The sequence below is a fragment of the Dromiciops gliroides genome, chromosome 2, assembly GCF_019393635.1.
Source record: "Dromiciops gliroides isolate mDroGli1 chromosome 2, mDroGli1.pri, whole genome shotgun sequence".
In the NCBI taxonomy this organism is placed as follows: Eukaryota; Metazoa; Chordata; class Mammalia; order Microbiotheria; family Microbiotheriidae; genus Dromiciops; species Dromiciops gliroides.
This window is the reverse complement of record NC_057862.1, coordinates 355,064,754-355,075,935: the sequence shown is the minus strand read 5'-3', so window position 1 is coordinate 355,075,935 and position 11,182 is coordinate 355,064,754. Positions and strand designations below refer to the sequence as shown.

General features: G+C 40.8%; 1 protein-coding gene across 2 annotated transcripts in view; it reads left to right on the top strand.

Annotated features, from left to right (window-relative positions):
- Positions 1 to 613: 613 nt before the first annotated feature.
- UIMC1 (ubiquitin interaction motif containing 1) overlaps positions 614 to 11,182 on the top strand; it is a 140,860-nt gene continuing 130,291 nt past the window's right edge. For both annotated transcript variants that reach the window (XM_043981651.1, XM_043981649.1), the window contains exon 1: positions 614 to 786. The gene's annotated coding sequence lies outside the window, so the exon portion shown is untranslated. The remainder of the gene's footprint in view (positions 787 to 11,182) is intronic.

Below are 11,182 nucleotides of genomic sequence, written 5' to 3'. Positions count from 1 at the left end.
CTGCATTCGTTCATATAGATCTTTCCCTGCGTCTTTGTATTCATCCCACACATCATTTCATACAGCACTGTCATATCCCATTTTATTCATCTACCACATTTGTTTAGCCATTCCCCAGTCAATGGGTATCTGCTGTTTTCAATTCTTTGCTATTATAAAAAGTGCAGCTATATATATTTTGGTGTACATGGGGACTTTATTCTTATTAGTGTCTTCCTTGGGTAATATCTGTTAACTTCATAGCACTTTGTAACATCTTACAAACGCTAAGTACCCACTGTGTGCACTACATCCCTGTGCTAGGCTTGTCAACATAGAACTTGAGTCTTTCAGCTACCTGGACCCTAGTGGAGAGGAGCTGCCCGAATGTACCTAGAGTACTTTTATCATATTTTGGTTCGTAATGTACAGATTTGCCCAGAAGTTTTAATTCCTCTGGTAGACTGTCAGTGTCTTAAAGGCAGACACTTTGTCGTGATTAACTCGGCCCGCCTCTGCTGGAGTCTTCCACTTTCCGCCCACTTTGAGGTGGTGTCTCCCGCGGATTCCCCTCCTCCTTTAGAAAGTTGGTTTAGTCTGCGAGGCCTGCGCCTGCGCCTGAAGTTCCGCTTGGGTCCTCCCTCCTGTAGTGCTCTGCTGGGGCGCGCGCAGTTGCGTCTACCTTGGTGGTTCCACCCTACCTGTGTCGTGCCTCCCGGAGTGTCAGGAGCCCCAGCCTCTCTCAGGTTATCCTCGCGAGGCCGGAGTCGCCAGGGGAAGGGCCGGGGTCTCTTCGGGCTTAAATCGGTGAGTAACAGTTGCCCGGCTTTTCTCATCCCTGAGGGCCTCTCGTTGCTGTGCCTGTGAAGGACTGCCTCAGCCCGGGCGCTTCCGCAGCCCAGTCTCGCCCCCTTCCCCATCCCTTCATTTTTTCTCACTTGGATGCCTTGGGCAGAATCTCATTCCCCAGGACCTTTATTTTCTTCCCTTAACACCTCCAGCCTCTTTCCTGGACTCCCCCCCCCCCCCCCACCTCCGCAAACCCTTAACCACCGTTGATTATTTCCACCGGCCCCCCCCCCCCCCATCTCACCCCATTCTCTCTTCCTAGGACCCCATTCTCATTTCTCTTTCCATATATATCTCTATATATCCACACACACATATACATACACACACACACACACACACACACACACACACATATATATAATTTTTTTTTTTTGCAGGGCAGCGAGGGTTAAGTGACTTGCCCAGGGTCACACAGCTAGTAAGTGTCAAGTGTCTGAGGTCACATTTGAACTCAGGCCCTCCTGAATCCAGGGCCAGTGCTTTATCCACTGCGCCACCTAGCTGCCCCCTCCATATTCTTTTACACCTGGTACAGGGTAAGGGATATCTGTTTTAAAGTCAGAAGATCTGGGTTTGAATTCTGCCTCTGCTACAGGTTACTAGGGTGACTTTGGGTAAGTCACTAAACCTCCATGGCCTTAGTTTCCTCAACTGGAAAAAGAGAGGAGTGGACTATGTGATTTATGAGGCCTTTTCCAGCTCTCAACTGTTTTGTTTTTTTTATGGTATCTCTGGAACCCCATTTCTTCATTCTTCCCTCTAAGTTGGTTTGTGTATAAGAAGAGATTCCACCTTAGATCTCTCTCCTCACAGAAAGTGTTCTGAAACTTTTTAGGACATTATCACACATCTCTTTTCTGTTAGTTTTGTCTCTTCCAAAGATGGATCATACTATAACTTTTAGTTCATCTCCTCCCTGTTGTACCCTGTACTGTTCCCATCTTCCATTCTACCTGCACTCTTCTACGACCTTCTCTTTTTTGGCAGACCTATTACTTTTGTGTGTGTGTGTGTGTGTGTGTGTGTGTGTGTGTGGCAATTGGGGTTAAGTGACTTGCCCAGGGTCACAGCTAGTAAGTGTCAAGTGTCTGAGGCTGGATTTGAACTAGGTTGTCCTGGATTCAGGGCTGGTGCTTTATCCACTGCGCCACCTAGCTGCCCCTCAGACCTATTACTTTTTAGAGTCATGTACATTGGATGCAGATCCTTCAAGCTTTTATGGTGGCAGTGACCTGTTTTATGAGTGATTAAAAATGAAATACAGAATTTTTCCTAGGGTTACAGAGACACCCAAGTATCCTAACTCCTGTTTTCTTTCTATTAAAATCTCCTTTGACAGAATGTTAAAGCCTCTACTTTCTCAGGTTAACCCAGCACCTCTGTGGTTGCGGTAAAGGTGAACTCTCTAGAAAACCAGAGAGGTTTTGCTCCACTGCTTAGCACAGTGCTTGGCACATAGTAGGTGCTTAATAAATGTTTATTTATTGATTGTAGATTAATATTTGCTTTCATAGAACCATAGGATTTAGAACTGGAAGAGACTTTAGAGCTTAATTTAATTTTCTTTTTTTAAAACATTTTTTTTAGAATAGGAAACAGGTTAAGAATGGTCAAATTACTTGCTTAAACCACTTGGTTAAATAAGTAGAGCTCATGTTCAAACACAGGCCTTTTTATTTTTATTAATTTTTTTTTGGTGAGGCAATTGGGGTTAAGTGACTTGCCCAGGGTCACACAGCTAGTAACTGTTAAGTGTCTGAGGCCAGATTTGAACCCAGGTCTTCCTGACTCCGGGGCCGGTGCTCCATCCACTACGCCACCTAGCTGCCCCACAGGCCTTTTTAAATAAAAAACCAGTGTTCTGGTACTGGGCTAAGCCAGATTAATTGGGAGCTAGTGGAAATTACTTTTCTGCTGCCTTCAAAGGAATTGACCAAGAAGGGAGGGTAGTGGGTTGTGGTTACAAATGCAAACTGCGATGGAAATCCAGCCCTAAACTCTCCAAGTTTGAATGGATGTATGGGGTATATAAACTACCTTCAGTTGGATTATGTGCTCTATCTCTGTATGAAAGACTCGGGGAAGTCAGGGAGGCGTAGTAACTTTTATTACTCGACTGATGAGGATTAATGCTCCATCCTAGGCCCCCTTCAGAAACTCAGTTTGTAGCCTTCCTTGACTTGGAACTTACTGTCTTAGGAGACTGTCATGTCTAGAGGCTATGCATGGTCTATGCCACTGAGCCATCAGAGACAGTCTTACCACTGACTGCTATCATAGGTAGGTAGGGTGGAAGAGGAACTTATTTTGTACCTGCTATCAATTTGAAAACAGCAGCTTCCGTAACTATGGAACTTCCAAGTAGGATTGCTAACACACTAGTTCTCTTTTCTCTCCCACCTCTGTCCAGCACTTTTTCCTTTTTCCCTTAGAGAGTAGAGTTTTGATCCCTCCCTGGAACTAGGTTTGAAGGCTTTCCATTGCTTTAACACTACCTGTTCTGCCTTGTTTAACAAAACTTTCTTAGAAAAGCAGTACTTCAACTGTAACTATCTAATGCCTAGACTATAGGCTTTTTGCTTCCAGGACAGGTATGCTAAATTTCATTTGGAACAAAGTTCACTCTTCATGGGGAGAGGGGTATCTGCAAAGCTGCCTGCAATGTTGAAATGAGAGGAAAGAACTAGAGTACTTTGCTTCATTCACTCTCTGAGAAAACCATGCCTTAGGGCTTTGTAAACCTGAATCCTTTTGATTCTGAATTGCTGTGGGAAATATCTCCCTTATCTCTATCCATTCTTGCCAGCTAAACTTTCTCTTTTCCTATTTCTCCCTTTCTGTTTTGCTCTTTGGAGATTCCTTTTTATTGATAATAAACTTCCTTTCATTTTAGATCTCTTCTCACATCCTTCCTCTCTCTTGTACTCTTGGAAATTCCTGGGCAATGTAAACACCTTTATGCATTTAGGATATGTTTAACAAATTTAATTTAAAAAATTAATAATGGGCAGCTAGGTGGCACAGTGGATAGATCACCGGCCCTGGATTCAGGAGTACTTGAGTTCAAATCCGGCCTCAGATGCTTAACACTTACTAGCTGTATGACCCTGGGCAAGTCACTTAACCCCAATTGCCTTACCCCCCCCCCCAATTTAATAAAATAGAAATACTATACAACACAGATAATGTTAATTTGTGGTTTTCAAAGTCAGTATGCAAACTTGAGGGGAAGATGCTGTACAGGTATTCTTCCCTACCTCCTGCTTGGACCAGAGGGAGGAATAAATATACAGTATAGACAGTTCTTGATTTTCACAAATTCAGCTTTATATAAAGAATTTTGAAAGAAATTCACATTCCAAAAAAAACCTATCTGTTTTAACTTTGTTTCTGTTCACTTCTCTGCCAAAAAAATCCCCTAAAAATTAACCCTAAAAAACTCAAAAGAAGAGAACCCTTAAAAAACCCCTCCAACTGAAAGCAGAATGGAGGAAAGAGAACACTGCTAGATTAGGGGCTTTCCTTGAGACCTTAGGACTCTGAGAGAAGAGACCTTTGCCTCAGACCTCCCACACAATTTTGTTTCTGTTACATGTCTGGCCCCAACATATTTGGTGCATGCTGCTGCCCCCTCCCCCCTTTTCTTGGTCCTGGTATGGCCCCCATGTGGCTGGCTCTGGTTCCAGTTGTTGCTTTGTCTTCTCTTCTCTGTCCATGGTTCCCACATGTCCTTGAACCATGTGCCAGCCTCCTTCTTGCCTCCCTCCATTCCTCATGTCTACTGGCAAATTCACATTACATAAAAATCACTTTACATAGTGGTCTGCAGAATTGTCCACTTACATAAAGCTAGAACCATCTGTGCTTCTTGCTGCCACTTCCAGATCTTCATTCTGCCTCTCATGAATGTATTCTTTTTAGGTTCATCAATTTATGTCATATCAGCTTAGTACAGTGCTGGGAATATAATAAATGTTTACTGACTGAATGACCCTTTGTAGATCCTTGACAGTCACCGAGCCTTCATGTCATTTTCCTTTTCTTACAGAGTTAAGTACTTGGCTGACACTCTTTCTCAGTCCTTTTACTCATTTGGGGTCTTAAATATACACTCTAGCCCCTCAAAAGCCCTTGGGCTTTCTTCTCTCCCTACTATCTCTTGGTAGTCTTATAAATGCCCATGAGTTAAATTATAATCTTTACAAAGATGGCTCCTAGAAAGATCTCTAGCAATGCTATGCTAGCTCTCTTAGTTCCAGTCTCAAGACAAAATCACCAATTTGGCATTTTGAATTGGATGTACTATGTGCATCTTAAACTCAGCATGTTCAAAACAAAATTATCTTTCCTTCAAAATCCATTCCACTTGACTTTCCATTTCTATTGAAGGTACTATTATCACCATTATCTTTCACAGGTCTTCCACTCATATGTACTACCCTCGTTTAGGCCCTTATTACCTCTCTCGTGGACTACTGCAGTAGCCTCTCAATTGTTCTCTACCTCAAGCTGCTCCTTAATCTAATCCATCCTTCATGTAACTCCTAGTGATTTTCCTAAAGCTCAGGTCTGACCATATTACCTTTCTGCTCTCTGCACCTTCCTCTCCCCCCCCCCTTCCCCCCCAAGCTTCCAGTGGCTCTCTGTGATTTTTTAGGATTAAATTTAAACTCTTCTTTGTTATTTAAAGCCATTCACGGTTTATCCTTAGTAAATTTTATTCCTATACTCTATGTTCTAGTCAAACTCCTTGTCATTCTTCCTCTGGAACATTGCACCTCCCACCTCTGTGCCTCAGCAGTGGCTGTCCCTTATGTCTGGAATGCACACTCCATCCTTACCTCTGTCTCTTAGAATTCCTGGTTTTCTTCAGAACTCTGCTCATACTCCACCTTTTACATGAGGCCTTTAAATGACATCACCCCCAGCTGCTACTGTCTTCTCTCCCAAAATTACCTTTGTAAACACCTACATGCGTGCATATTTCCCCACTAGGGTGCAAGCTTTTGGAAGTCAAAGGATATGTTGCTTTTATCTTTGTGTGTCAAGTACTTAGCACAATGTCCAACCTACTAGGAGCTTAATAAATACTTATTGATTGATTGGTTTCTCTGACTCCATTTTCTCTTCTGTCTAAGCTGTCCCCAGCAATTGCTAAAATGCTATTCAGAAAGCACAGAACATGTCCCTCCTCTACTCATTAAGTCCCTCCACTCATTGGTCCCTTCTTATCTTTAGGATGTATTACAGACTTCTGTTTGACATTAAAACCCTTTGTAATGTGGCCTTAACTTACCTTTCTAGACATTTGATCTCCAAATTTTGAACAGGCTATGCCTTGTGCTTATGATGGGCTCCCTCCTCACCTCAGCTTCTGAGAATCTCCAACTTCTTTCAGAGTTCAGCTTATGTGCCATCTTCTGAATTAGACCTTTCTTGAGACCTTCCAGCTTATAGGGCATTCCCTCCCAGTTACCTTTTATTTACTTTGCATGTTGTATCTACTTATATATTTTGCTAAAAGAATGGAAGCTCCTTGAGAGCAGAGACTGTTTCATCTTTGTATCTACAGTGCTAAATACAATGCCCAGAACGTAGTAGGTACTTAATAAATAAATGCTCATTGATGGATGGAGCTCTCCACTGGCATTTTCTCTGATTGCTGCATAAATAAAGATACCTGAGTCTTTCCCATTCTTAAAAATGATTTGATTCACTAACCCTCATGTCATCATCCTATATCTTGGCTCTTTTTCACAGATAAACTAGAAAACTATGTCTACATAGGTTGGTTTGACCTTCTTACCTCACACTTATTTTATTTCTTAACCCTTTATAGTCTGACTTTTTGCCCCACCACTCAGCTCTTTGTAAAGTTAGCAACACTCACTTTCTTTTTTCCTGTGTGTGTGTGTGTGTGTGTGTGTGTGTGTGTGTGTGTGTGTGTGTGTGAGTCAGGGTTAAGTGACTTGCCCATGGTCACACAGCTAGTAAGTGTCAAGTGTCTGAGGCTGAATTTGAACTCTGGTCCTCTTGACTTCAGGGCCAGTGCTCAGTCCACTGAGCTACCTAGCTGCCCCTAACACGCTTTATTAAAAAAAATAGGGGCAGCTAAGTGGCGCAGTGGATAAAGCACCAGCCCTGGATTCAGGAGTACCTGAGTTCAAATCCGGCCTCAGACACTTGACACTTACTAGCTGTGTGACCCTGGGCAAGTCACTTAACCCCCACTGCCCCGCAAAAACAAAGAAACAAACAAACAAAAAAATAAAATTCCCACTGGCTCTTCACCTCTCCATTTCCTAGGGCTATCCTTTATAATAATGATTTTAAAAAGAGGAAAACAGAAAAAAATCATTTTGCAAAACCAACCAATATAACCAAAAAACTATGATATATTTACTGTATTCCAGATCAGTTGTCCCACTTCTGAAGAGAAGTAGGGAAGAAGTCTGTTTTCATGTCTCTTTAGGGCCAAGCTTGGTCAGTATAATTTTGAAACAGTCAGTTGTTCTTTCCATTAGATGGCATAGTGTTTCAAGAGTCATGCTGATAGTAAAAGCCTGAGTTCAAATCCTACCTCTGGGTCTTAATAGCTGTCCCTTGGTCCCTGAGCTTGAGTTTCCCTTATCTGTAAAATGAGGATGATAACTGCACCTACTCTACAGGATAATGAGACTCAAATGTTAAACACTTGGCAAGCAGATTGGGAGAGGGGGCAGTAAGAAGCAAAACACTTTTGAGGAGGGATAAGGTGAAATAAGATAGAAAATATCAAGGGGAGGGGATAGGATGGAGGATAATACAGTTAGCTGTAGTAACTGTGAAAAAAAAAGATTTTAAGCAAGTTTGTCTGACAGGCCTCAGTTCTCAAACACATAGAGAACTAAGTCAAATTTGTTAAAAAGAACCATTCCCCAATTGATAGATGATCAAAAGACATGAAGTTTTCAGAAGAAATAATCAAAGCCACCTATAGCCATATGAAAAAATGCTCTAACTATTGATTGGAGAGATCCAGGTGAAAACAATTCTGGGTACTGCCTCACACCTGTTGGATTGGATAATAGGACAGCAGAGGAAAATGACAAATGTGGGGAATATGGGGAAAATGAGACATTAATACACTCTTTTAAAAAAATTAATAAAGTATTTTATTTTATTTTTTTCCCATTACATGTAAAGATGGTTCTCAACTTTTGTTTATACAAGCTTTCCAATTTCAGATTTTTCTCCCTCCCCCCTCCCCTAGACAGCAGGTAATCTGATATAGGTTATATATGTATATACACACATAATAACATTAAACATATTTCTGCTGTTATAAGAGAAAAATCAGAGCAATGATGAAAAACCTCAAAATAGAAAAACATCAGCACCAAAAACAAAAGAAATAGTATGGTTCATTCAGCATCTATACTCCACAGTTCTTTTTTTTTTTTCCTGGATTTGGAGATCCTCTTCTATCATGAGTTCCCTGGAACTCTTCTGTACCATTGCATTGGTGAGAGGAATATAGTCCATCACAGTAGGTCAACACTCAATGTTGATGATACTGTGTACAATGTTCTTCTGGTTCTGCTCATCTCACTCATCATCAGCTCACGCAACTCCTCCTGCTCATCATTTCTTACAGCACAATAGTATTCCATTGTATTCATATACCACAACTTGTCCAGTCATTCCCCAATTGATGGGCATTTCCTCAACTTCCAATTCCTTGCCACCACATAAAGAGCATCTATAAATATTTTTGTACATGTGGGTAAAGTTGTCAACTGATTCAAACATTGTATAGAGCAATTTGGGACCTTGGCCAAAGGACTATAAAACCCTGCATACTTTTTGACCTAGCAATACCACTACTAGGTTGGTACCCTAAAAGAGGGGTTTTTTTGTTTGTTTTGTTTTTTGCGGGGCAATGGGGGTTAAGTGACTTGCCCAGGGTCACATAGCTAGTAAGTGTCAAGTGTCTGAGGCCGGATTTGAACTCAGGTACTCCTGAATCCAGGGCCGGTGCTCTATCCACTGTGCCACCTAGCTGCCCCCCTAAAAGAGATTTTTAAAATAAGTTGAATTCAAAATTGGGGTGGTGCCCGTCATTTGGGTAATGGATGAACAAATTGTGGGACGAGATTAAGATGGAACACTATTGTGCTGTAAGAAATGATGAGCAGGATGCTATCAGAAAGACTTATGAAAAATGCAATCCATCTACAGAGAAATAACTGATAGTATCTGAAAACAGATTGAAGTATTTTTTTTGTTCTAATATGGAAATGTTTTGCATGACTACATATGTATAACTTATATTGAATTGCTTGAGCTCTTGAGGGGTTTGGAGGGAGGAAGAGAATTTGAAACACAAAGTTTTAAAAAATTGTTGTGAAAAATTTTTTTTACATGTAACTTGGGGGAAAATTCTAAATAAATAAAAACACTTGGCAAAACTTAAGGTACTATACAAATATTGGCTGATGTTATTGTAGTCGTGTTTATTTTCATAGTTCCGTTTGTTTTCCTTTATATGAATTCATATAAGCCTTTCCATGCTTCTCCGTATTTAACATGTTAATTGTTTCTTATAGTACAGTAATATTCCACAATTTTCATCTCCCATAATTTTATCAGTTATCCAGTTGATGGGCAGCTACAAAGAACTTCCAGTACTTTGACACTAAAAACAGTGCTAAATATTCTGGTATATATGGGGCCTTTCTAGGTAGTATAGGAGATAGTGTGCTGAGAGCCTGGAGCCATGAAGACCTGATTTCTAATGTAGCCTCAGTCACTTAACCTGTGTTTGCCTCAATTTCCTCAACTGTAACATGGGGGAAATACTAGTACCTACCTTACAGGGTTGTTATGAGGATCAAATGAGAGAATATTTGTAAAAAACCTCTTAGCACAGAGTCTGGTACCTAGTAGGTGCTATATAAATGCTTATTTTCTTCCTTTCCCCTGCCCTTTCCTTTGGTCTGATCTTGGGGTATATTATTCCTAGCAGTGCAATTTCTGGGTTAAAGTTTATTTTATTCACTTTATTTGCATAATTCTAGGTTGCTTTCCAGAATGGTAGTACCATTTTACACTTCAACAGTATGTCTATCTTTCTACTATCCCTCCAACATTGACTATTTACATTTTTTTCTCACCCGTGTCAAACTAGTGGATGTGAAGTCAAACCTTATAGTTTTTTGTGTGTGTGTTTCTCTTATTAGTGATGCCCACAAACTCTTAATTGCTACATTTATTGACCTTTCCTCAGTCCTCATCATTTTTTATCTCTTGGCATCTTTTGATACTGTTTACCATGTTCTCTTTCTGAATACTTTGAATGTTCTCTTCCAAGTTCACTTCCTGGTTTCCCTACCTGTTTGACTATGCCCTGTTATTTTCATTTACTGGTTCATCATCCGTGTCCCATTCCCTCTGCATAAGTATGCCCCAGGTTTCTGTGCTGGTCCCTCATTTCTCTTTCTACTTTCTCTTAGTGTCCTCACCCCCTTTGGGTTCAATTTACCATCTCTAAACTGATAATTTCCCAATATACAACACATTTATATACACACATATATACATATAGATAGATATATCCAGTCCTCATCTTTTTCTTTTTTTTCTTTTTTTTTTTTTAGTGAGGCAATTGGGGTTAAGTGACTTGCCCAGGGTCACACAGCTAGTAAGTATCAAGTATCTGAAGCCAGATTTGAACTCAAGTCCTCCTGAATCCAGGGCCAGTGCTCTATCCACTGCACCAGCTAGCTGCCCCCTCATCTTTTTCATGATTTCATCTCTAGTCCTTCATTGTTGTTGGACATGTCTATCTGTATGTCTCATAAACATCTTAAACTCACAACTTAAAAATAGAACTTATGATCTTTTCCCTTATTTGTCTGTTGGTCCTCCCAACTTAACCGATTTTTATTAAGGGACCCTCTGTAAACCCCAGAGTTATTATTATTATTTTTTGAGGAGCATTGAGGGTTAAGTGACTTGCCCAGGGTCACACAGCTAATAAGTGTCAAGTGTCTGAGGTCGGATTTGAACTCAGGTCCTCCTGAATCCAGGGCTGGTGCTTTATGCACTGCGCCACCTAGCTGCCCCTCAAGTTGCTTTTTAATATCATGTAAGCTCTTTAGGGGCAAGGACTGTTACTTTTTTAATTTTTGCATTGCTAGCACAGGGCCATTCACATATCAGGTGCTTAATAAGCAGTAATGGAATTGAATTACCTCATGTTGTTTCCCATTATCCCTTATAAAATCCCCAGTGTCTGCATCCTATTTGGTCTTTGCTTAAATCCTTGAATAACACCTAATTGTAGCAAATAATAGCTAGCATTTGTATA